The 26,755-nt window shown below is 39.2% G+C and overlaps 1 long non-coding RNA gene across 1 annotated transcript; it reads left to right on the top strand.

Annotated features, from left to right (window-relative positions):
- Nucleotides 1-2,311: 2,311 nt before the first annotated feature.
- LOC108681823 lies at nt 2,312-3,643 on the top strand. The gene is made up of 3 exons (XR_001931527.2): nt 2,312-2,441; nt 2,927-3,025; nt 3,476-3,643. It is a non-coding gene; the product is annotated as an uncharacterized LOC108681823 (long non-coding RNA).
- The last annotated feature ends 23,112 nt before the right edge of the window (nt 3,644-26,755 follow it).

The following is a 26,755-nucleotide window of genomic DNA, read 5'->3' on the forward strand; positions in this document are numbered from 1 at the left end:
TTATTTTTTCAATATATGGAAACAAAATTAGAAATTCATTGTAGATGTGTGACATTAGAAACACTGTATTCTTCAGAAGTGTTGTCTTTAAAAAGTAATTAATTCAACCATGGACACGCGTATCGAGAATACAATGGGACTTATAATAATACTTCACACTTGGAGACTGGGTTTATGTTTACAGTAATCGTCAATAAAGTTATTCATTTAAGTTAGCAGTTAAGTAGCATACCTGATTTGTTATATGCTGAACCTAAAAAAAGGATCGACTACATAGAATTGTTTTTACGGAACTATATCGATTTCAAACTGCAAAACAGACTGGGATGAATGTCTGTGGATGGAAAATAAATTGCTATATTGATATGGGCGATGAGAAATCACAAGGAATCAATGTTTTTTATTTAAAGAAAAAAAAAGGCATTTTGTCTGGAGCATTAGCATGCATTGGTTTTTATTCACTGCAGCTTAATTTATTTCTTCTAATAGTGCTTGCATAATTACTAAAAAATTTTAAAATGACACTCATAAAGAACACTTCTAATTGAAGTTCTAAGCTCAGTTTTATACAATTCATTTCGTTTTCAAAAATCGGTTCCTTGCTGTGCTTGATTCTAAAGAATTTCACAGGTAACAAGAAATTTCTATGTCCTCGACGATCCACATACATTTAATTTCTTATTTGTGAATGGAGTGTATATCTTTCGAGTTTGTAGTTTCAGATTAAAATTTTTTTGTCAAATGTTGAATCAAAATAATGACTGGGGTGGCCCAGTGGTTACAGTTCAACCAGACTCCAGAGTACCAGTTGCAAGTTAGGCTCAGTGAGGTGCGGGTTCGATCCCAGCTCTGTGCGACAGTTTCTGGACGTCTGGGGCAATTTTACGGCCGGACTCGCAGCCGGTCTCCAAATTCGGTTACCAAATACCAGTGAATATCTCTCAAACTAATGAACGCATCTCGATAAAACTTGGTACACGAACTCATCAGGACCTAACGGTGATGTTTAGCTCGTGAAATTTTTTTCCATTTCACCTTAATTCGTGAGTTATAGGCAATTCGGGCGGAAATTTGCAGTGACCAAGACATTTCTTCTAAACTAGTGACCCGATTTGAACAAACATTTGAATATTCATTCCTAACCTCCGAACGGTGATGTTTAGCTCGTGACAATTTTTTCGATTTCGAGGTTATTTTTATGATGTTTAGCTCGTGACAATTTTTTCGATTTCGAGGTTAGGTTATTGAATTTGGAGATCGGCGGCGAGTCCGGGAGCAAAATTGTCTAAACGTGCAGCATTTAAGAGTCACTTGAATGCTTCCAAGACGCGTGGACTGCTAATGCTGATTTAGAATGTGTATAGGAATGCGGCACCTTGCGACATGACACTTGAATGAGAAGTCCTTCAGGATTAATGCGTGAGACCATCTGTGTAGAGAGATTACAGTGTAACAGTATAGCGATATTACAGTGTAAAATTGTGCCTAGTGCAGTGCGATTACAGTGTGACTGCGTGCCAGTGTAATGAAATTACAGTATAACTGTGTGCCAGTGTAATGAAATTACAGTGTAACTGATTGCCAGTGCTTTGACATTACAGTGTAATAGCGTGCCCAGAATAGCGATATTACTGTGTAACTATGTGCTCAGAGTAGCGAGGTTACACTTTAATAGTGTTTCCAGGGTAGCGAGGTTACATTAAAATAGTATGCCAGTGTACAGAAAAATATAGTGACAGTGTATCAATACTACAGTGTATCAGCGTGCTACTGTCCACTGGACCAACAGTAGCTACAGTGCATCGAAACTTCAATGTAACGACTACAGAGGGATTGACGGTATTGTGTAAGAGAATATATCGACAGTAAAGGGTGCCGGCAATACAGTGTAGCAACGCTGCAGCACACTGATGGAGCAGTATATCGAAAGGAAAGGGTGCCGGCAATACAGTGTAGCAACGCTGCAGCACACTGATGGGGCAGTATATCGAAAGTATGCTGCGCATCGACATTACGGGGTGCAGACATTACAATGTACCGACAGTACAGCGTACCAATAGTACAGGGCGCCGACAGTACGGTGAACCAACAGTACAGTGTACCGACAGCACAGTGTACCGACACTCCGAAAGTACAGTGTACCAACAGTATAGTGTACCAACAGTACAGTGTACCAACAGTACAGTGTACCAACAGTACAGTGTACCAACAGTACAGTGTACCAACAGTACAGTGTACCGACAGTACAGTGTACCAACAGTACANGTCCGTCCGTGACCTCAAGTTTTCGTCGACGAGAAAATGCGCTCTCGGTCACTCACTGCAGTGAGTACTGAGTTATATTTTTTCAGATTCTGCCCCGAGCTCTCGGTATCGGGAAGGTGTGATGAACAGTGCGGTTTGATCGGATCTCCAAAAACTCAAAGTTCATCAGATATGCAGTAAGTCAAATTATTATTTGGTTGATCTGGATACCTACCCTTTAGTGGCCATATGCATTGACTTTATAATTCAATTAGGTATGCCAAATTTTTGCATGAATAAAATTGATGGATACGAAAATTCATGTTGCTTGGAATCGGCCAGTGCACCTACCTATTTCAAACCATTGATAAGTGGGATGTTTCTCTGGATTGTGTGTGTGAAGTAGATAGGTAAGAATCAAACCAAGAAACCCCTAATACTTGTCATTTAGTTCAGATATTGTCTCTAATTATGTTTAGATTGTAATCAGTTGGCCTTTTCTAATATTTACTGCAGGCCATTTCCTTACATTGCATTACTAATTTGTGGATATAAACTCGCAAAGCAATTTCACTCGAACATCTTGTAAAATTGCGTGAATCAATGGCTAAGTGCCACCACTATTGAGTATTGAGACATATCAAATTCTTTTGAAAGATTAGAAATATTTTTGCTTTTCCAGACTGGAATCACTGAAGCTTATCCTTGATATAGCGGAGCGCTATGGCCTGCCTATTGAAAGGTGGAGCTTATCGAAGCTTGGGATCTATCGCAGATTTACGTAAGTATGTTTTATGTTAGGCCACAAGCGCTACTGCAGATTTACATAAGTATAGTTTATGTTGTTATGTTGAGTGCAGACAATTGGACAAGTCATACGTAAATTATATGAAGCAATTGTAATGCTTGAATTGCAATTGTAATGCTTGACGTGTACTATGTGCAACTTTTTATTTGTGTCAGAGCTTTCATTCAGTCAGTGTTCCGACCCGCTGTCGAAAAATATTTCTAGTCGCTGAAGACCTAATGATGATCTCATCATTATTATTATTATAATTTTTTTTTCGGTAATATCACGTGAAATTGGCTAGGAATAACATTACAGTCATAGAATTTTTCATGAGGATTTTGAGCTAAACAACTGCATTCTGGAATCTATGCAGAGAACGAGTTAATTATTGAGCTTAGTGATTCCCAGCCATAAGAATGCTTTTATTTTTATTTCTTGCAGGTTTCCTTGCAGGCATTTAGCAGAGGAGCTTTCACAGAACAGCCTTAACATGCTGAATGGCTTGTTACACATGACAGATATTTGTGGAATTCCCCTCCTTTTGAAGTTACTGCCATTATTCAGAAAAAAAGGTGTGTGAAGTATTTGTGTTCCTGTAACTGTCATCTATTATTATTTAAATTTCATAATTTCACAACTGTCTCAGAACATGGCGTCTGTAGGCATCTTTTTTTCTTTTTTTACTGCGCCAGGAGAAGGAGCATCCGTTGCAATGACTTGAGAGTAGCATGGTTGCAGTAACGCACCCTCGTGCTGTGGTCTACCAGAGCACTGAGGTACTGCAGTCTGCACCTTTGGACTCGGTTGTATCAGAAGCTTTTTAGATACCGAAATCGATTTGCTATGCAGCGGACTCGATATCTTCTTCATTATTTACGGACTTAACAGGGAGCTCACACATGTAGTTCTAGAGGGAAAAAGTTGTTGCTGAGGTTACAGCCGGCTTCTCAACAAGCCTGTCGCTATCGGGTCTGGAGTACAACATGCAATGAGGCTCGTTGGCAGCCGAGCTTAAATGTGCTCTGATCAACTATGAACGCATATCCTTCTTGCCCTTACCAAATTGCATATTCTCGCCTTACGCATATCCATGCCTTCTGCATATCCTTGCCTTCTGCATATCCTTGCCTTCTGCATATCCATGCCTTCTGCATATCCTTGCCTTCTGCATATCCTTGCCTTCTGCATATCCTTGCCTTCTGCATATAGGACGACGAAGGCGGCGCATCAGCGTGACCGTGGACTACAAAGTCCTAAACTCATCATAAGGTCATAAAGTACGGTGTACCGACAGTAAAGTGACAGTGTCGTCATCACTCAGAAAAATGGACGGATCATATTGTCCAAATATAAACACACTTCCTGCGCGTAGCACTTATATGTCATTTTTTAGGGCCAAACTGAGTCAAAATGATTCATGCAAAGCTAAAATGAGCATCACTATATGAACAGAGTCTCATTGATTTTTCTGAGTGCACGTAGTATGGTAGAGCTACTCGATCATCCAGGCAAGAATGTCGGATAATTTTGTTCTAACTTTCTTGACAGACTTTGGCTTTTTGTTGTGTGAGACAAATTTATATGGAATATAATGCAAATGTGTATTGAAAACAATGAAATAGTTTACCAACACAATTCAAGAGTGTATTGAGCTCAAAGGTATGGAATAAAAAAGTCTATAGTACAATAAATTCGACACGCACACTGAGGTTCAACAATTATCATCACGCCAAAGAACTTGTGTGAAATTTTGTAATCACTCAAAAGCGTGGTAAGGGCCGTTCAAAGCTTGTAATATATGCAAATTCACTTAAATCCAGAACACACCCGAGAACAATGGCCCACAGCTCAAATTCGGTGACATCCATCCTCATTGACGTCTAGGTGGCAACTAGTGTTCAAAGCGCGCGGTCTCAAACAACCGAGTACAAAAGTAGTGTAAACGGTTGTGCGCGGTGAGGCACTGCAGCAAACGACTCCAAGCGCATGTTGTTGCCACTAGTGTAAACGGGCCTTTAGATACATGCAACAATTAGCCACCCGACTCACGACGTATGCACTAAGTTAGCTCAATTATATGGCAGTCACGGCACCATAGCTGGAGGAGCTAGCAGCCATGGTTGAAATTAATACAATTAATTCAACCATGCTAGCAGCAAGCTTGAGTTGCTCAAACATATTTTAATTATAAATTCTGGTCTGTGAACGCACTACTCCGACACTATTTGACTTGTAGAAATTGTTGTGCTTGCTTTCAATCTTCACGATGCAATTTATTGGGTATCAAAACTGCTAACAAAACTAGTAATGAATTTCGAGTCAGGGGAGGGGCCATTTATCGTGGTTGTGAAAAGGTTATGTTAGTCGACTTTCTTCTAATTATGCAATATGTAGTTATCAACTTCATTTTCAAGTGGGAATGATGATTCTTTTTAATGTAATATATCTACAAACAAAAACTTAATCCTATTTTTTAATTCTGAATATCACTCAGATAATCTAACATGCTTGATAGCATGCAAACATTCAGTGGATACGAATTAATTAATCTTGAAAATACTTGTCCAGCATCTCGTTTCAAAGCTGCGGTTCAACATATGACAACTTAATTTTTACATTATTTTTATTTTCTGCGATGATTGTTGTGAACTTCTTAAATAAACGACATATTGCATGCAGCAAATAAATCTATGTTAAAAATTGGGCAATCCGGGTTCATTGATATTCAGTCCGCTTCTGGAGGCGCGAAGTCTCAGACTCTCAGTGTCCACGTAGAGGTGTTCGAGTGAGGGTGCGTCGGCTTGTGCTCGCTCATCGATCTGACGTGTTGTGGTGCGATATGTCTGACGTGAGACGCCTATCATTACAGAGTGTAATTAGCATATCTTATTATTTTATAATTTAATTTTCAAAGGAAATTTTTTAGGCGAAAATTCTTGAGCAATTAGAGCCAAAGTGATAAGCTAAATTAGTGTTAAATCAATCATTTTTCCTTATCTCTCCAGAAGAGATTCGTCTTTGACATGCAACTAACTAGCACAAGTGTTTTTTTTTCACCCATGGGTGCAACGGCCAACATGCTACGTAGTAGGCTAATTGTCAATGATTAATGCAGTGAACAGTTCGTCAGAAAATAATTATATTTAATCTATTAAGCATGTCCTGAGAATTTCTATTCAGCGTATGAGTTCATTCAGGTTTCAATATACCGTTAATATACGCGCGTGAGCCCATCCCAGCACTTTCAATTTTTATTTTTATTCTAAATATGAGCAATTGTTAACGTTACATACCAAATTATTGAAGTAGGAGACTAATCAATTTGCTTCGATCTGATTTAAAATAAATTGGTTCTTAAATGAATTAAATTGTTCTGTAATATGGTAAAATGTTTTCTAATAATGTAAAATGTTCTCTAATAAGGTAAAATGTTCTCTAATATGGTAAAAAGTTTTCTAATAAGGTAAAATGTTCTCTAATAATGTAAATTGTTCTCCGTATCTTCGTCCGGCGCGCGAGAATTTGTGACTCTCGTCAATTGCACTGGCCCGCAGTCCCATTGACACGCACTCTACACCTATATAAATGAATGGTTCTTATTGTCTAAATTGTGATACACTTTCAACACGTACCACTACAGGGCAAAAATGGGTAAGGATGACCCAGTTTTGCCTCCTCATCACTGCGATCAAGTTTTTTATCCTCATCCCTGCGATCATGTTCAGTTCACAAAAGTGCATAAAATAACGATCAGTCAAACCCCGTTAGGCACAAGTGTTCCTAATGACACAGTCGTCTCGTTCGCACGTGTTAAATGATGTCCGCAGCAAACAATTAATTAATCCCACTATGAAGTTGTAACGTCACTGAATAACGTAGTTAATGGAGTTACAACGTTACTAAATAACGTAGTTTGGGGAAATTGTAACGTAACTAAACAGCGTAGTTTAAGAAATTTATAACGTTACTAAATAGCGTAGTTGAAGAAAGTTACAACGTAGAGTGTCAGTGTGCTATTATGTCTGTACTAGTATCAGTGTACTAGTGTCAGCTTACTAGTGTCAGTGTACTAGTGTCAGTGTACTAGTGTCAGTGTACTAGTGTCAGTGTACTAGTGTCAGTGTACTAGTGTCAGTGTACTAGTTTCAGTGTACTAGTGTCAGTGTACTAGTGTCAGTGTACTAGTGTCAGTGTACTAGTGTCAGTGTACTAAAACTAGTGTCAGTGTACTAGTGTCAGTGTACTAGTGTCAGTGTACTAGTGTCAGTGTACTAGTGTCAGTGTACTAGTGTCAGTGTACTAGTGTCAGGGCGGCCGGGTAGAGCAGCTTTAGCGGTCACAGCTGAAGCGTCTTTTCAAGGTCAGCGTCTCAGCCTCGCTCGCCGCTGAACAAAATCGCTTGTCATCCTGAAAACAAAACGCGAAAAACAAACGCATGGATGAATTAACGAGAAATTTTATTTCGTTTCACTTGAAATTACTTTATTACTCTAATTAATTTATTTCATTGTTTTCCTTATTAATCAAATTATTATTAATAAATCTATTCATTAATTTATTTAAATTACTTTATTTTGTTGCGTCAAACGAAAGATTTTGACAAGAACAGGAAGCCAAACTTTGGTTGGCTTCGGTTGTCGACTTCTGTGCCGACGCTTGTGATGTTTTCAGTTCGTGCGTTTGTGTTCTTAATATAATAGTAATAATATGGTGCAATTGTCAAATATTATTGTGATGAAATTTTGCCCATTGTAATGTTAAAAGAATAATATTACCGATATCACGCATGGCTTTTTCGAGAGGCCACTGCTTCAGCTTCAGCATTAGCTCCATCCCTCTACTCCATCGTCCATCAGCTCCACCGCCTGCTCCATCCATTCCATCCATCAGCTGCATCCCTCTGCTACATCCCACTACTCCATCCATCAGCTCATTCCCTCTTCTCCATCCCTCTTCTCCATCCCTCATCTCCATCCCTCTTCTCCATCCCTCTTCTCCATCCATCAGCTCCTTCTCTCAGCTCCATCGCTCTGCTCCATCCCTCAGCTCCCTCCCTCTTCTCCATCCCTCTTATCCAACCCTCTTCTCCATCCCTCAGCTCCATCCCTTTTCTCCATCCCTCTTCTCCATCCCTCTTCTCTAACTCTCTTCTCCATCCCTCTTCTCCATCCCTCTTCTCCATCCTTCTGCTCCATCCCTCCATCTGCCTTCAGCTCTAATTCAGTGACAAGTGAAGGAGCGTAAATACGTTTTGCTACGGCTTCAAAACGTCTTTTTTGCTGCAAACTCTCCGCTGGAAACTTCCGACATTGATTGCTTGAATGCAGAAACTTTGATCGCTCTTATATTGCGGTCTCTGGACTAACTTTGGAGCTATTGTGGCGAATGCCAGGCAGTTTCGTTGACTCGTCCTCAGCGGGCAAAACCTCGGCAACCTCCGCGGTGTGTTTTCCCTTGATGTGGAAATGACAGGCGAAAAACTGTAGCTTTTCGAGCTGCGGTGCAAAAATCCCGCTGAAATGTGGTGGGAAAGGCGATGAGGATTGGCAAGCTGCTGGAAAGAATTTGCCTCTGTTAAAATTAGGTGTTAATTACAAACGCGAGCTGATGAAATGTAATTGCGCTACGTTAATGATGTAAATAAACTTACATAAATTCAAATTATTTATTAGATTGCCTATATGCATGTCTACGGTATCTGTATGACTTACAATGAGCACATTACAGATCCTACGTTAAATGTATAACTTGATTCTACGACCATACATAAACCTAAATTCTTATTAAAAAGTGCATTCCGATTATGTAGTTATGGCTGTAGAGATAACAACTACATACTACAGTTATGACTGTACGGATAACAGCTACATACTACAGATGACTGTACGGATAACAGCTATACATACTACAGCTATGACTGTAGAGATAACAGCTACAGCTCAGCAAGGGCATCGGATAGAACTCGAGTTGGTTCCATTATTATGGATCTCGAAATTACGCCAGGGTTTGCGGTGCGATGCAAATTTGGACAAAATCTCTCAAAATTTTTTTTTCTCAAAATCAAATTGAGCAATCTCAATCTCTCAAATGAAAGACGTGTTGCTCTCAGGATCAGGTATTGTTCGTTCATAATTGCGCCCGCGAATTCTTCTAGAATTTGTATTCCACAGTATTTCAGGGCCTTCACGGCAGTGAATTTCACGATCCTCATTTCAGTGATCCTATTCACGGCATTTCAGTGGTTCTATTCACTGTATTTTAGTGTTTTATTGTCGCTATAATGACTTCGCATTTGGCAGCGATCCGTGTAATGTATAATGCTTTTTAATGGCTCAAAATAATAATAATATTTATACTTATGTTTTATTGAACGGATGTGCTGCTAATGTTGTATCTAAGATGCCTAGCGATGTTACGGATAAGATGCCCCGATGTTATCTCGAGGTCATTATTGTTTGCCGTGTTATTATGTGTCAATGAGGAACGCAGGAGATGCGTCCATTGGTATCAGGAATTGTTTCCGTTCGTTTCGCTAATTGTATATGTTTTATTTAATTGTATTGTACTTTTGAGAACATTTCTTTGGAAATGCCTCAATTGCGCCGCAAGTTGAGTGATTTTACACCTTAAAAATTTTAGGTGATGAATATTCTGGAACATCAGTGATGATGGCAATGAGTCTCGCTTTATCAGAAGATAAAATTTCTATTATTTCTTCAGTTCGGTTAATAATACTAAATTACTTATTCTATATTACTAGTTACTACTAAATAACTTATTCAGTTATTTCAAAAAAAATACGTTCTTCTCCTTTCGGAACCAACAATGAAAAATAGTGGCGGTGAAGCAAGCGAGTGTGAGAATGACAAATGAATATGAAGACCGTCTACAATACCATTCGCATGAATTGTATGAATGTGAAGACAGATTACTTCCTGTCTCTTATACACATCTAGATGTGTATAAGAGACAGTCATCAACGTACCCGCATATAAGAATGTTTCTTCAACGTACCCGCATATAAGAATGTTACTTCAACGTACCCGCATATGAGAATGTTTCATCAACGTACCCGCATATAAGAATGTTTCTTCAACGTACCCGCATATGAGAATGTTTCTTCAACGTACCCGCATATAAGAATGTTCCTTCCATATACCCGCATATAAGAATGTTTCTTCAATGTACCAGCATATAAGAATGTTTCTTCAACGTACCCGCATATAAGAATATTTCCCGCATCAACATTATTCTCATGAAACCCAAGCGTCTGGCATTGAGTGAAATTGAGAAGGAGCTTCGATAGTTTCTTTCTTCTAACGGCCTTTGTTACGTAAATTTGCACGTGTCACAACCGTGCACAATGGCACACCATGAATTGCTTAAGGTGTAGAATCCATTGCTCGATTATTTCTACCGTCGTATTCTTACCTCAAAATTTATATGTTTTTTAGCGAGCGCATAAGTTCACCAAGATTGAAGCAGTGAGTTGGGGGTTTGCAATCTGCAATGAGTTGTGAAAATTCTGATCGAAATCGACAAGGCGGTTGAGTGGTTAAAAATCGGTGACAGGTCAATTAAATGCCTTAATAAAAAATGATACCACTATTTAAATTATTAAATTAATGCCGATAGAGGAGAAGCTAAAAAAATTGCTATAGCGTACCAGAAAACTTGATCGAACCTGTCAAAAATGAATAAAGGCGACTAAAAATGACTTTTGCGTTGCCTATAAAAATGTTCGTATTGTTTTCAGTCATGGCTTCATTTGTTATCAATTTATCATATAGTTGAAGTCTATCTTTGGCGGCTTCCTATTGTAACTCCATTTACAACTGTATTTAAAATATTGTCGACCAGCCGTTGTACAATAAGAGATCACCCACTAAGGAAAATAGATTGGTCAAATTGTCCAAATAGTAAACCACTTATTATCCATAGCACTAGCAGTTTTCTGACGTAGACCAATTTTAGGTTATTTATTCACAGCCAGACTTTTTAAATTGGTCAACGTACCACATTTTACATTTGCATTCATGCAGCGTTCATGACATTAGTTAAAAGTCGCTCTATAAACATTGAACTCACATCACCAGCGTTAAAATTTTACAAGAGATGATGATGGGACTCGGAATTTTTTTGCTCTGCAGTGTAAGTTTTAAATGCTGATTATGTATTTCATAAAATAGTCTAGCCTGATGCAAGAACGACACTTGCGTAAATATTGCTGGACAGTCTATGCGTTTGATGAATCAGAGGATGATTGCGCACTTCAAAACTTACAAACATGAACATGTTTTTCCTTGAATCAGAGGCGTACAACAACAATTTTATTCAACAACGATTATGCAATAATGTTCTTCATGTTGCCTTAGGTATGTTCTGAACCTTGCGAGGTCATCATATATCATATAAATGTCAATTGTCATCGATTGCTTGGATGGAAACTCTGTCCTGATTGCTTCCTAGTTTGACATTCTATTATTTAAACTCTCATTGTTTATTGAAAATTTGATAGTGCTGAATCATATGCTATTTTTTATTTTAGATTGTAATAAAAACTTTAAAATTTCACTGAAAAGTATTTTTTATTGTTTATGTTTTGTAACAGTCCTTCAACATCTTCACATCTTCCTGCCGGATGACAAGTAGGGGACGGTGCTTCCTCCCATAAATAACAGCGCCATATATCTTCTATACATATAGCGCCACTGACATAACAATAATAATAATAATAATATTAATAATGAATAAATGACACCTATTCATATGTTAACTAAAATCCTTACACGTATAATGTTCAGTGATATGACGTCACTTGTTACGTTACATTAATCGTAAGCGGACTCCTGTTCACAGTTCGTAGGCAAGTCCGGAGAAGTGTCGATTCGGTAGATATAACAAGAATATTCTCTTTTTAAAAACTAACTTCCCTAGTTAATAGCTGCTTCGAAGATATTTTGAAGAGAGCAAAATATATTTGTCCTTTCGTACTTTCTTACGTAGATTCTTTAGAAAGATAAGATAACCGTGGTCTGAAAGTCACGGAATGCAATCAGATATATGTTAAAAGTGTAAAGGCCCGTTTACACTAGGGGCAACACACGAGAGTCAAGTGCCTCAAAGCGAATGCAGAGGCGCTTTGCAGCCTCTGCATGCGCTTCTTGACCGATTGACGAGCTAGCGATTGACAGGGGCCATGCCTCATGCAACACAAGCGCGGCGCTTAGTAGATAGCTATTAAAGAATTGATATCACTTGTATGCTTAAATCGCAAATTAACTAAGAATTTGAATTGAATTAAAAATTTAAATCAAATTGAAAATCTAAATTAATCAATTAAAGAAATTCAATTCGTTCTATGGTTTCAATGTATTAATTTATGATTCTAGATTCTACGAACTGACTATGGAGCTGGTCTCCGAAACGTTTTCTATAAAGATATGAAACCTCTAATAATATCCTGGTGATCAGCAACCGTCTTCACATGCTGCACATTGTCGGTATGTTCCTTGCTGTTGCTTCAATGAATCATTTGGTCCTTTCACGGACCACTTTGGTCCTTTCACGGACCTTTCACGGACCCCAAATTCAACTGTATTTAATATTTTATTTATAAAGACTTATTGAATAAAAAATGATTTGACAATAAAATATCCTTATCAAACAGCAAATATGAGAACATTTTTTCAGAAGTGTGTAGATATTGTTCCCTCTATTAATATATATATATATTCGAAAACTTGTGCCTAATTGTATCTTGACGGCAAAGCGTTGGTTCCATAACGATTTTACCCGCCAGCATTGCGGAATTAAACAGCAGAAAATTAAAGCCGTTTAAACATATTAAAAAATTAAAATTAAATAATTAAATTTTTAAAAAGTAAATAATTAAANTAGCGACATAAAGCAATGCTGGTGTCTTTGTTCTCGCAGGCGCAAGCTCTCAATTCCTGGACGTTAAATTTTTGAGCGTATCATAGGCGGCCACTTGAAAGCCGGCCATAAGCTGTATATATTTATTATATTGGAGTGCAATAAGGTGTTTAGCTATATTTTTTATATCGTGTTCAGTGTTATGGCTGCTGCTGATGGCTGGACGTGCGGCGTAAAAGTTTATATGGTGAAGGTCATGTCTTAATATGAAGAAAGACAAATACAACATGTAGTTGGTTTGCTTACATTCACGTGTCTGCATGTTAAGCTTTACTTGGTGTATGCAAGGAATGTGGCATAAGAAAGATAGAAGGTTCATCTACTAAATCACTTTATAGGCAAAGAACTAGGAGGCGGTTGTTCCTTCACACCCTAGTGAAAATTTACAGACGCGGCAGCTTCTGGCTTGGGATAACAGAAGCTGGGGCGACTCTAAATTTTGTTAGGCCAGCGGCCCCAGTACCAAAAATAGTTACACGTTCGTCAGACAATCACTGACAGCTTTGTATGATAAACTTAACAAAACCATCAGAGAAATCAGCCGAATGTATTGTTAGAGGCCGCTACATTTAGTTAGGCCGCTGCGCCTAGTTAGGCCTCTACGCTTACTTAGGCCGCTACGTGTAGTTAGGCCGCTACGTGTACTTAGGCCGCTATGTGTAGTTAGACCGCTACGTGTAGTTCGGCCGCAAAGTGTAGTTAGGCCGTTACGCGTTGTTAGGCCGTTACGCGTTGTTAGGCAGCTACGTGTAGTTAGGCAGCTACGTGTAGCTAGGCCGCTACGTGTAGTTAGGCCGCTACGTGTACTTAGGCCGCCACGTGTACTTAGGCCGCTACCTGTTCTTAGGCCGCTACGTGTACTTAGGCCGCTACGTGTACTTAGGCCGCCACGTGTACTTAGGCCGCTACCTGTTCTTAGGCCGCTACGTGTACTTACGCGAGTTATAATAGTACGGCTCATGATATGCCCTACCACAAACCCAACGCATGCAGTTGGTCTGTCCGCAAGTGTTGTGGATCAGGCATCAGTCGCTTTGATATCATCACTTATGATTTATAATTAATTGAGACCCAGAATAATCAACGAACGAAACATAGCAATGTTGGTGCCGATGATACGATGATGTCTAGGGCCCAGCCTCGAACCCTGGTCCCAAACCTCAACTTAGGTTTAGTCCCAAACCTCGTCCCAGGCTTAGTCCCAAACCTCGTCTTATGTTTAGTCCCAAACCTCGTCCCAGGCTTAGTCCCAAACCTCGACCTGGGTTTAGTCCCAAACCTCGACCAAACCTCGTCCCAGGCTTAGTCCCAAACCTCGTCCCAGGCTTAGTCCCAAACCTCGTCCCAGGCTTAGTTCCAAACCTCGTTCTAGGCTTAGTCCCAAACCTCGGCCTGGGTTTAGTCCCAAACCTCGTCCCACGCTTAGTCCCAAATCCAAAGTCCTAAATCTGGAGTCTCCGTGACATTCACCACATTAGTTAACATTTACGATGTTACTGATATGAATAAATCCCATTGTGAAATTCATCACATAATCACTCCTGTTGACGACCTTAGCGACCGACAATCCGGCTGAAAATGCAGGGATGAAGCCTGGCTTTGTTTTATTTTGGTTTCAAGGCGTCCATGGCAAAGTGGAGCCTTCTTCTCCTAATGCAGATAATGGACATTCGCATTCGGGGTATCTAAAACTTTCGTCGCCAGGTTGTTTTCAGACTTTAGCATTTTTTCAACTATACCTTGCATTCTGAGCTATTCTGTAATTGAATCTGACCTCACCGAGAACTGGTGAACTGAATCTGACCTCGCTGAGAACTGGTGAACTGGATCTGACCTCGCTGAGAACTGGTGAACTGAATCTGACCTCGCTGAGAACTGGTGAACTGAATCTGACCTCACCGAGAACTGGTGAACTGAATCTGACCTCTCCGAGAACTGGTGAACTGAATCTGACCTCACCCAGAACTGGTGAAACAGAACTGGTTCTGACCTCACCGAGAACTGGTGAAACAGGCCTGGTTCTGACCTCACCGAGAACTGGTGAAACAGAACTGAATCTGACCTCACCTAGAGCTGGTGCAACAGTCCTGGTTCTGACCTCGCCGAGAACTGATGAAACAGAACTGAATCTGACCTCACCGAGAACTGGTGAAACAACTGGATCTGACCTCGCCGAGAACTGGTGAAACAGAACTGGATCTGACCTCGCCGAGAACTGGTGAAACAGCACCGGATCTGACCTCACCGAGAACTGACACCGCAGCTGTCGCGGCTGTCAGCAGATGTTCTCGTATACCAGTGCAGTTGTCACACTCTTCTTCTCTGGCCTCTTTTTTCTACTGTTTTGTTCACATTTTTGGCATGCAGATATTTGACGAAGAAGAAACAATATCCAATGGTGTTGATTACAATTCTATCAAATTTATATATTTCATCTGTGGATAATCATATTGTTATAATTATTCATACATCGTTCATCTCATAGTAACGGAACGTACGCGTCTAACGTAAATATGCAAGCTGTTCTCCAAGCGAACAACGCATTATTTTCTCGCATTATAATTTAAGTAGTTAGCTAACTTAGCTTCAGCTAACTTAGTAAGTTAGCTGAAGGATATATGGTGAACCTGTGTTTTAAACTGCATTGTTTTCCCTGTATTATGAATGAGTGAGTCATGCATGGGTGAGTCAACGAGTCTGCGTCGTCGCTCTCTCAACGAATTCTGGATTCTAGAGCAATTCTCTCGAATTTATCATCAATCCTTTGGTAATCCTGCATTAATTCTCAACTGCACTCAGAAAATAGATGGGTTACATTGTCCAAATAGAGACATAATTGTTGCGTGGAGCACTGATACTAGTTTTTCCGGGTCAGACTAGGCCAAGATGACCGAAATATGAGGAGTAAATATGCATCGCTATATGGACAAAGTCTCGTTATTTTTTTGTGTATATGAATTTATTACGAAATCAACGTTAGTTCATTGCAATTCGCTGCAGGAAGTTAAGTAAAGGTTATGATATTTGTTTTTCACATGAAGACTTATCACTGATTACGATGCTGATAACAATTCTGATTATTCTAGAGTGCAACACCGTCGTCTAGCATGACATGTGCTTACTGCTGTCATGCATGCCTTGCGATAAGATCTCCTCAGCTTTAGATTGAGTTTGATTTGTAATTATATCAACGTATTATTTTTTATGTTATTCTTCTTCATCGCAAAATAGCGTCCAGCGTTGATTTCAACACATTATTTTTTATGTTAATCTTCTTCATCGCTGAAGCAGCGGAAGCCTTGTACTGTATCGCTGGTACTTACATCTAACTTCATGTCAATGATTCATTTTAACGCATTTTTTATTCATGTGCTGGATTTTAAAGCAAAAGGCCGCAATCTCACATTTATTAGAGCAATCTTGTCAAGACTTGACAATTTTAATATCTGGTATGTCCCAAAGCTTCTGTCCACCAACACTGCATGCCTGTAAGCTTTATTTATATATAACATTGAGCCCTTCATGAACTGCCAATCTGATACAATTTACTGATATGTTGCAGAACATGTCCGACAACATTTATGGGACGTATTGACTATTTATTATAGGAAATATAATAAGAATACCTCATCATAGCACACGGATAGAATTGTTTACACGAATGCTTTAACTTGTCCTAGTGGTTCTCGTATCAGAATATCTGGCTATGAAGTTGGCCGCTGGTGAGGTGGACGAATTGTTCATAATTTAGTTGAGATAAATACTTTGGAAATGCCTGATTCGTAAAGTTATTTACGAAATAACGTCTCCGTTCACAGAATTTATTTTTAACAGAAAAACCTTGCTTTGATTTAGAGCGCGAAAGAGAATGTTACGCTAACAGAGACACACGTGCATAGTTGACAAAATATACATTGTACACAAAATATACATAGTAGACGAATAATACATAGTACATAAAATAAACATAGTAGACGAAAAATACCTAGTACACAAAATATACATGGCACGCAAAATATACATTGTATACAAAACTACGCTATAGCTCAAGCTTCATTTACATAATTAAAAAGACACTATGTGTTGGAGAGCAGAATTTGGTGACACTGTATGGAATCACTACAGAAATATCACGAAAGACATGTAATGATAACGATTTAAAATATGAATAAATATGATAATAAACGGTAGTTATCAAGCTTTACTATTCAATTGAACGATAATTATGGAGTATTATTACAAATCTATTTTATATTCATGCTAGTGATAGTTCACTTGACAATTGATTATCAAGCATTGTTATTAAATATAACGATAATTATAGATCATTATTAAAAATCTATGCTTTATTCATGCAAGTCATCGTTCACTTGACAATTGAAGCCATCGCTCTAGTTTCGGCCCAAGAATAGCCTGCATATGTCAGTTGCCTTGACTCACTCTCGCGTCAATGTGTGTCACACGTTAGCCAATTGACACACTGCGTGTCATGTATAAACACACTGTGTTTATACATGACAGATGTATAAACACAACGTCCCATGTTTCATTGATGCCGCCGAAACATTATCATAATGAGAATGAGATATTTTTGTTGTAAATATTTAATCGTCATAGGTATTATATTTATTTTAGGTATTTTTTAAATATTTAGTGCTTCGAATAATAAGAAACAAATAATCAGTTTATAATTACAGAAGAAACTTACGGGCACCAAGCAAACCTAGTGACAGTCAATTTCCGGCGTACAAAAGAGGGTACGTGTATAAGAGAGGGTACGTGTATAAGAGAGGGTACGTGTGTAAGAGAGTGACATTTATCTTCTTATTCTTTTTTCTTGTCTAATTTAACTCATTATTTGTATTTTTTAAAGTATAAAGTTATTGTATTTCTCTCTGTGCACTCAAAGAAATGAGAGATACTTTGTACAAATAGCAGTGCACTTGCTGCCACAAGCAGTGCACTTGCTGCCCTTGACACAGCTTGACCCTGCAAAAGAGCGTGTCCTAAGTATTGAAAGTGTGTCTTATTTTGACAATACGACCCAACCATCTTTCCTAGTGTGACACACATATCGATGTGAGGGGAGAGGGAGGGAGGTGAGGGGAGAGTGGGGGGGTAAGTGAGGGGGGGCGTGCGTAGCGCATCGATCCGTAGTAAAATGACGGGACGTTTGTAGCAGAGTTTGTGAATGGCGGCGCTTCATAAAAAAAACGCTCGCGTTCATTGAAGAGTTTGCTGTGCTGTGATGAGTGGAGTCTTCGTATTGCCCTCAAGGCTGCATATAAAAATCAAATAATAATTGTTTGGGAATATAAAAATTTTTTGCATCTACCTTGAATCTCATAAATATTAGGAAAGCAAAACATTTAACCGCCGTTAATGCTATTCGTACCTATGGCCTGGTAAACCAAGCTACCTTTATTGTACTGATATTCTTATAATATTTGTGTCTTTAACCCGGTAAATCGAGTTACTCATGGAGAAAAAAGGTGAGTTCTTTATCTCTGATTATCACTAATGCTATTCGTACCTGATGACTAGTGCGAGGGTTCTCGTTACCCTTGTTCCGACAGCAGAACCAGGGTTCTCTTGTTCCGTACGGAATCGTTGTACTGAATCGTCCGCAGAATATATAGCGACATGACAAAAGTCGGAATGCAAATCTGCAGGCCACGGTGTTAGGGAACGCCTGTCAACATAATAATTTCATCAATAATTGCTCGAGAATTATTGATTGCACAAAAGATTGATTGCTCAAGGAATTAGCAACCGTTCTGGCCGGCCCATTGACAGTATTCTTTCAATAAACCTTGAACGAAGGAACTTTGCCGTCCGACTGCAAAGAAGCTCAAGTAACACCATTGTTCAAAAAAGGTGACAAAAGCAGCCCCGGTAACTATCGCCCTGTCAGTCTGACAAGTGTTGTTTGTAAGCTAATGGAATCTCTTGTGAGGGTTAGGATTATCGATCACTTGACTGTTCACTATCTCCTATCAGATTGTCAACATGGTTTTATTGCCGGTAGATCCTGCACCACTAACTTATTATCTACGTTGAACGATTGGACTCGCCTGCTGGGCGAAAGGGAGCCAGTGGATGCATTGTACCTCGATTTTGCCAAAGCATTTGACAGTGTTCCGCATGAGCGGCTGTTGCGTAAAGTGAAGTCTTTGGGAATTTAGGGAAACGTCTCCAATGGATCAGAGATCTTATAGTTGGGAGACGACAACGTGTCAGTATTAACGGAACCGTGGTGGTTTTTATAGGTAATATTGATCATTATAATTGATATTAGTTTATTATTCATAGGTGCTACATTCATTGATTTGTGTTAGATTAGGACAAGTCTTTAATTTGAGTTTATATGTGCGTTTTCAGCAGGTCTCCGAAGCCTGAATCCGATTGTGTTAGATTAGGACAAGTCTTTGGTTTGAGTTTATATGTGCGTTTTCAGCAGGTCTCCGAAGCCTGAATCCGGATCTTGAGTGGAAAAGAAGAACAGAAGCAAAGACAGCACAGGGTTTATTTCTTTTTATTTGTTGATTTATTAGGTCTTCATCCATAATTTTTATTCATCCTTCATTTACGATCATTGATCAAATGTCTGGAATCCCTGAAAGGTTATGAATTTAAAAGTATTATTATTATTAATATTTCTAATTATAATAATATCAATAGTCATATTTAATAGTAATAGTAAATTTGAAAATGAACGAACTGAACCGTGAATGAGAACAGAAGAGTGAGGGGAAAAGTATCTACGGCGTTTGTGAAAGTGAAATGAGTTTTCACAAATTGTTTTCATATTAGTGTGAAAGTGAAATGAATTTTCACGAAAACAAATGGTTTTCCTATTAGTGGCGGTCGTTCACGTACTCGCAGAATACGAAGTTGCGCTGTGTAAGAATATGAACGCACTTAATATTAGTTTTTACTAATGGTGAGTTTGTGAAATTACGTACTATTCGATTTATAACTCGGCTCGTGGCATTGAAGGGCTGCTATACGCATGCTTCTTTTGTTGAATTACGAGATGGTCAGTTGCTTTTGACTCGTCGTGTATGAGTATTTATTAAAGGAAGTTTCCAGCTTATTTAGGATTCTTTGTTGAATAGCAGCATCCTACGCTGCTCTTATTTTGTGCTGCGCTAACATTCACTAAATAAAACTTTAGCGCCAACGATTTCCTGCTGAATGGCGCTGACAATAGCGCTGACAATGGCACTGACAATGGCACTGACAATGCTTTGTTTGCAGAAAGTGAGGCTTCATTGAAGAAACGCGCTGCTGCGTAGGAGTATTTTCTATTCGTACTAAACAAGTCTTCATTGAAGAAATTTTCTATTCGTAGTAAACAAGACTTCATTGAAGAAATTTTCTATTCGTAGTAAACAAGACTTCATTGAAGAAATTTCCTATTCGTAGTACTCAAGTCTTCATTGAAGAAATTTTCTATTCGTAGTAAACAAGACTTCATTGAAGAATTTTTCTATTCGTAGTAAACAAGACTTCATTGAAGAATTTTCTATTCGTAGTTAACAAGTCTTCATTGAAGAAATTTTCTATTCGTAGTAAACAAGGCTTCATTGAAGAAATTCTCTATTCGTAGTAAACAAGTCTTCATTGAAGAAATTTCTTCAATGAAGAATGAAGAAATTTTCTATTCGTAGTAAACAAGTCTTCATTGGAGACTTTCTTCGTTGAAGAAAGTCTTCATTCAAGAAAAGAGCCGCTGTGTAGGAGCTGTCTCTTATACACATCTAGATGTGTATAAGAGACAGGNCATTGAAGAAACGAGCCGCCATGTACGCGTGTGTACGGGCATATTAATGTGTTGCGTGTCGGGCGCTCAGAAGTTCTCGGCCGCCCTTGAGATTCCCTCTAATAATATCCTGGTGATCAGCAACCGTCTTCACATGCCGCACATTGTCGGTATGTTCCTTGCTGTTGCTCCAATGAATCATTTGGTCCTTTCACGGACCCCAAATACAACTGTATTTAATATTTTATTATAAAGCCTTATTGAATAAAAAATGATTTGACAATAAAATATCCATATCAAACAGCAAATATGAGAACATTTTTTTAGAGGCGTGTAGATATTGTTCCTTCGATTAATATATATTCGAAAACTTGTGCACAATTATATCTTGACGGCAAAGCGTTGGTTCCATAACGATTTTTCCCGCCAGCATCGTGGCTGCATCCTAGGTAAATTTTCGACATGTGCAATGCTAGATTTTTTCTCCAATAAATATTTCATCGAATAAAAAATTCACCTTCCTGCATTCATCCTTTCGCTCCTCACCATCAATCACCCCGTCTGTCACAATCGGTCATTCCGTCTCTTAACACCAATCATCATTCCGACACCAACCATCCTTTCCGTCACCAACCATCCTTTCCGTCACCAATCATCCCTTCCGTCACCAACCATCCCTTCCGTCACCAATCATCCCTTCCGTCACCAAATTAAAAACCGAAGAAATTCTCCCACTTTCTCCCAAATATTTCTGCTACGAATTTGAATTCCTGTCAACATGCGAGGTTAATTTTGCGAAATTTGCAATGATGGATTTTTTCTTTAAAAATACATATTTCATCGAATAAAAAATTCACCCCCAGCAATCATCCCTTCGCTCCTCGGCATTGATCACCTCGTCTGTCACCATCAATCATTCCGCCTCTTAGCATCAATCATCCCTTCCGTCACCAATCATCCATTCCATCACCAATCATTAATCAATTGACGGTCATTAATCAGTTCTTCATCCCTCAATTATCATCGTTTCGTCCCTTGGCAATCATCCCTCTGTTCATCACCAATCATCCCTCTGTTCCTGATCAATCATCTGTCACCGTGCACCCCCGACTAATCATTACTGCATTCCCCACAAGCATGCCTCATTAATTACTCCCACACCGATCATCCCTCACTCCCCACCCCTAATCCCAACAATCACCCCACCACCAAACCAAAAAATCAATCCCTCTCCCCATTACCCTCTTCTTTCCCCTCTACCTGTGCCCCAGTCCCCACGAACCGTGCCCCAGTCCACACGAACCGTGCCCCAATCCCCACGAACCGTGCCCCAGTCCCCACGCCCTAGTCCCCCCCGTCCCCCGTCCCCCCCAGGACAGGGAGGTTGGCGGGTCTCCACGCAGTTTTTATGAAGTCGTTAATAATGCAACGCGCTGCGTCATCTCGTCGGCGCTCAGCGCCGGGCCTTTATTGTCACATTTTATTATTAATGATATAACTGATATTAATAATTATAATATTATTCTTATTAATGATATTATTAATATAATTAATGATATTATTATTCCTATTAATGATGTTATTAATATTATTAATGATATTATTGATATTATTAAAGATTTATCCACTTCACCTCAAATCTTCGAAAAACGTTATGTTTCTTCTTGTTAATTTTTATATGATTTAGATATTTGAATTGTTGCGTATTTGTTATAACTTTGCTATTCTCACTTTAGGCTTTTATAAATAATAATTTTCATTGTTACTAATAATAATTTTCATTGTTACAGTGCACACTAATTTCCTATGTGTGCATTGTCGCTGTCGCACTTCGCTAGCGCAGGACGTTTTTACCACAGAAAACATTGAGTGCGAGGCCATAAGCTACGCGTTGGGCTTAGGCCTATGTAATTGCACGCCCGTACGAGGCTATATATATTTAGGCCAGTTTATATGTTAGCAGCTATTTATGCTAGTGCGTAATGACCGTGACTAGTTCTTATTTGAACTGCAAGGACAAAAATTTGAAGGATGATGCCCGGTCCGATGGACGAGCTGTTAATGTGAAATATTGCAACATGTAAAATAAGATGTACAGCAAGGCCGGAGGATATGCTGGCGGGGCAACATGCCGGGACAACATGCAGCATGCGAAGGAAGATGCGCGGCAAGGCCGGAGGATATGCTGACGGGGCAACATGCCGCGACAACATGCAACATGTGAAGGAAGATGCAAGGCAAGGACCGGAGGATATGCTGACGGGGCAACATGCAGCATGCGAAGGAAGATGTACGAATGATATGTTTGTGCGAAGTTCTCTCAATTTCCGCGACACGATTGCTTCGAGCTCAGGCGTTGAATCAAAGGCTCTCAGTCCTCCGTGGGATCCTGCAAGTCCCCAGCCAGGCACTGCGATGCCTGCTGTCTGCCGCTGCGACGCTCAGTTTTTTAACACTTATAATGGAAATGTACAACTGAGAAGATTTAACGTCCCGGTCCCGCGGCCGTACTATGAGAACGTGCTCAAGTATGCGTAGCGGCTTAGGTACAAGTAATTCAGAGATGCCAGATGGCCTAAAAAACGCTAAGCCCGCGAGCAAAAAAAAGGCAAAAAAGGCCTATAACTCAATACATACTAGTTTAAATGTAGGCTTCGTTGTAAAAATTTCATTTATTTTTCTCAGTTTTTAAAATTAAATTAAGAAGTACTCCAATCGTAAATTTTAGCCGACTAACGCAATTTTAAAAAAACTAAATTGCGGAATTTGTCCGGAAAAAAGATCGTCTGGCAATCCTGACACGTACGTATAGCGGCCTATATATGACACGTATAGCGGCCTATATATGACACGTATAGCGGCCTATATACGCGTAGTATGGCGGCCTAAGTAGACTTAGCGGTCGATTTAACGTCTATGATTGGTGCTTTTTTACGAACTCGTAACTATTATTGACAATACCGCCCCTTGATAATACCTTGATCTTGATAATACCTTGATCTTGATAATACCTTGATATTGATAATACCGCCCCTTCACAGTTTTGAAGGTCTAAATGTAAACGCACAACTGAAAACATTTCACAACCTAGACAATAGCTGAAAACATTGGCTTGTGGTTCAGGAATATCGTGAACATTTTGAAGCTTGTTGGAGAAATCCTCACATGAATTAAAAAAAACGATGCGGTAGTAAAAATTTATTCAGTCTAAGATGTGTTTGAGTTCTCATTTAGTTTGTAATCTTTGCATTTGTGTCTACTGCAGCAATGTTGGTTTTTATGTCATCGGCAGGTATCCTTGCAACTTCGGTGTGCAATTCAAACAAAGTTACTGCAGGCAAAGGCGCTGAAATTTCAAATAAAGTAAAGTAGTTTTTTCGTCAATATTACATCAGTAATAACTATTAATGAGTGACTTTCCATCCATATTCCTGTAGACGGTCTGAGATAGCTTTGTTTTGGCGGGTTCCTAAGTGGAATTCCTTCGATACAATGATTTAAATTAAGCTTACATAATTTAAACAATTTCTCAGAATTAAGATTGTATTATTGCCGATGGGGAATCTCAAGGTATGTATTTTTTGTATCGCCGGAGGAAAACTCAAAGAAATTTGGATAATTCATACAGAATATCGCTGCTTTTTTATAAGCTTTAGGTACTGCATGCCATCGGTAATGCTGAAAATATGTTATTTCTAGCGCCTTCTTATAGTACAGTACCACCCACAAACAATCTCGCCTCCTGAAACTAGATATAATAGATGGTCCATATGATTAAGTTCCAATTATGGGTCATGTATGGTAATTATATGCTATGTACTTAAGTATATTATTATGTAAAAATATATAGTTGTCATTTTCTTGGCAATGCACTTAAATTAACTAAGTAAGGAAAAAAATTACCTTGAAATTTTTTAGGTATAGTTATTACACAACTTTTTCATTTGAATGCGGAATCCAAACCAAATATTTGTACAAATGTAAATCTCTAAGGTAAATCAAAATTATTAAAGTTTGGTTATCACACGTTCCCAGCTGAATCCAAAATTGAAACCCAATAGTCGTAATGAATTTTAATCATTGCGCTGAATATCAGTCACAGATAGCAGACATGAATGCTGCACGAGTCGAGCGGCGCAGTGCACTCTGCATTGCAAAATGTCGCGTACGATTCGAAAGTTACGTAGTAAATACAGAAATATTTATCGCCCGTCTCCTGCATTATCACTAGAGAACTTAGGCAAAATTACATACCCTTGTCTGATCAAAATCATACGTTGGACATTCAATCTAAAATTATGGGCTCAATATCGGTCATGAAGGAGCGAATAATCTCACAGAGGCCAACCGAAGTTTTTTGTAATTTCGGTTTTGTCCAGCAATTTTCGAACTCATGCAAATGCAGTTGCGTCAAGAACTTATATTCACACTATAACGATATAGCATGGCACTCTGTCGTTGGTAATTGAACGCAAGTTGAACAGTCAACATTAAATAAACATTAAATAATAATTAAAGCTTTCTAGCTACTGCTCAAGAATCGCAACTTTCTCTCAACTGCTGTTAAGAACACTCTTGTGTAGTAAATTTTTATATGTTATTTGGAGTAGACATGTGAACCAAATCAGTGCCGGATGCTTTATGTTCCGTTTGGTAAGGCAAGGTATGAATTTGATAATGAAATATTTTGCAGTTAATCTCATACTCGAAATTTAGTTGCATCTTAATTATATGTTTTAAAGGAAGTATGTTTGCTAATTTTTTTGGAGGGTTTATTAAACTTGGTGTGTGGGGTAAGGCACGAATTTGTGCCTATTCGTGAGGTGTGTGTGGGTAAAGCACGAAAAGTGTGTCTATTCGTGAAGTGTGTGGGTAAAGCACGAAAAGTGTGTGGGTAAGGCATGAAAAGTGTGCCTATTCGTGAGGTGTGTGGAGATAAGGCACGAAAAGTGCGCCTATTCGTGAAATGTGTGAGGTAAGGCTCGAAAAGTGTGCCTATTCGTGAAGTGTGTGGGTAAGGCACGAAATGTGCGCCTATTCGTGAGGTGTATAATGGTAAGGCATGAAAAATGTGCCTATTCGTGAGTTGTGTGGAGATAAGGCACGAAAAGTGTACCTATTCGTGAGGCGTAAGGCACGAAAAGTGTGCCATTCGAAGGTTGGCGCTTACGTGACCACACATAACGAACGCTGCAAATCGTGACTGCGTCGTACGATGTGTTGTCGTGGCCACCTCTGCGACTGATGCGCCCTTTTGCAGGGCCGAACTGGGTCAGGATAATCAGAACAAAACAAAAAAGTGCATCGCAACTTGAACAAAATATCACTCATTTCATTGAGTGTAGGTGACTGTAATGGCTCAGCATTTACTGACGTGCTGCCTGGGCTGACGGAAGGCGGCAACGTATTTTGCTCATGTGCTTCACAACATAAATATTTTCATCATCATGTGACTCACTTAACTCACCCGAACACATTCACACTCTGCAGCCACATTACCACCAGCAGCAGCAGCCACATTACCACCAGCAGCATGCCACTCTGCAGCCACATTACCACCAGCAGCATGCCACTCTGCAGCCACATTACCAACAGCAGCATGCCACTCTGCAGCCATCTCATGCTAGCTGCATGATCAGTATGCACACTGCACGCTCAGGTCGCAAGTTAGGTGCAATATGTCGAATGTGTCCTGAAAACACCGCGTCGGTTTTATCTCTTCACGGATCTTCAGTGAAGCGGTGCTGGTAAGTTCAACTGCGATGGTTAGTTGATAAGATTTGCTCATCTTATTGATGTAGTGTTTTGGAATGAGATTGTTTCCTAATCCTTATGGTAGAGTTGCTCCAGTAAACCAAATACCTACTGTCGCTGCTGGTACGGCACTATGGTTCGCATTACTTTTCTCTTATCAGTTTATCTATGTGGAGTTATATGTTCATTACAAGTTGTTCAAATTTTAATGCAACTGCGAAACAACACCGGTTAATGTCGAGGGCAAAAATTAATATCCTATCATG

The sequence above is a fragment of the Hyalella azteca genome, unplaced genomic scaffold, assembly GCF_000764305.2.
Source record: "Hyalella azteca isolate HAZT.00-mixed unplaced genomic scaffold, Hazt_2.0.2 contig10570, whole genome shotgun sequence".
Classification (NCBI taxonomy): domain Eukaryota; kingdom Metazoa; phylum Arthropoda; class Malacostraca; order Amphipoda; family Hyalellidae; genus Hyalella; species Hyalella azteca.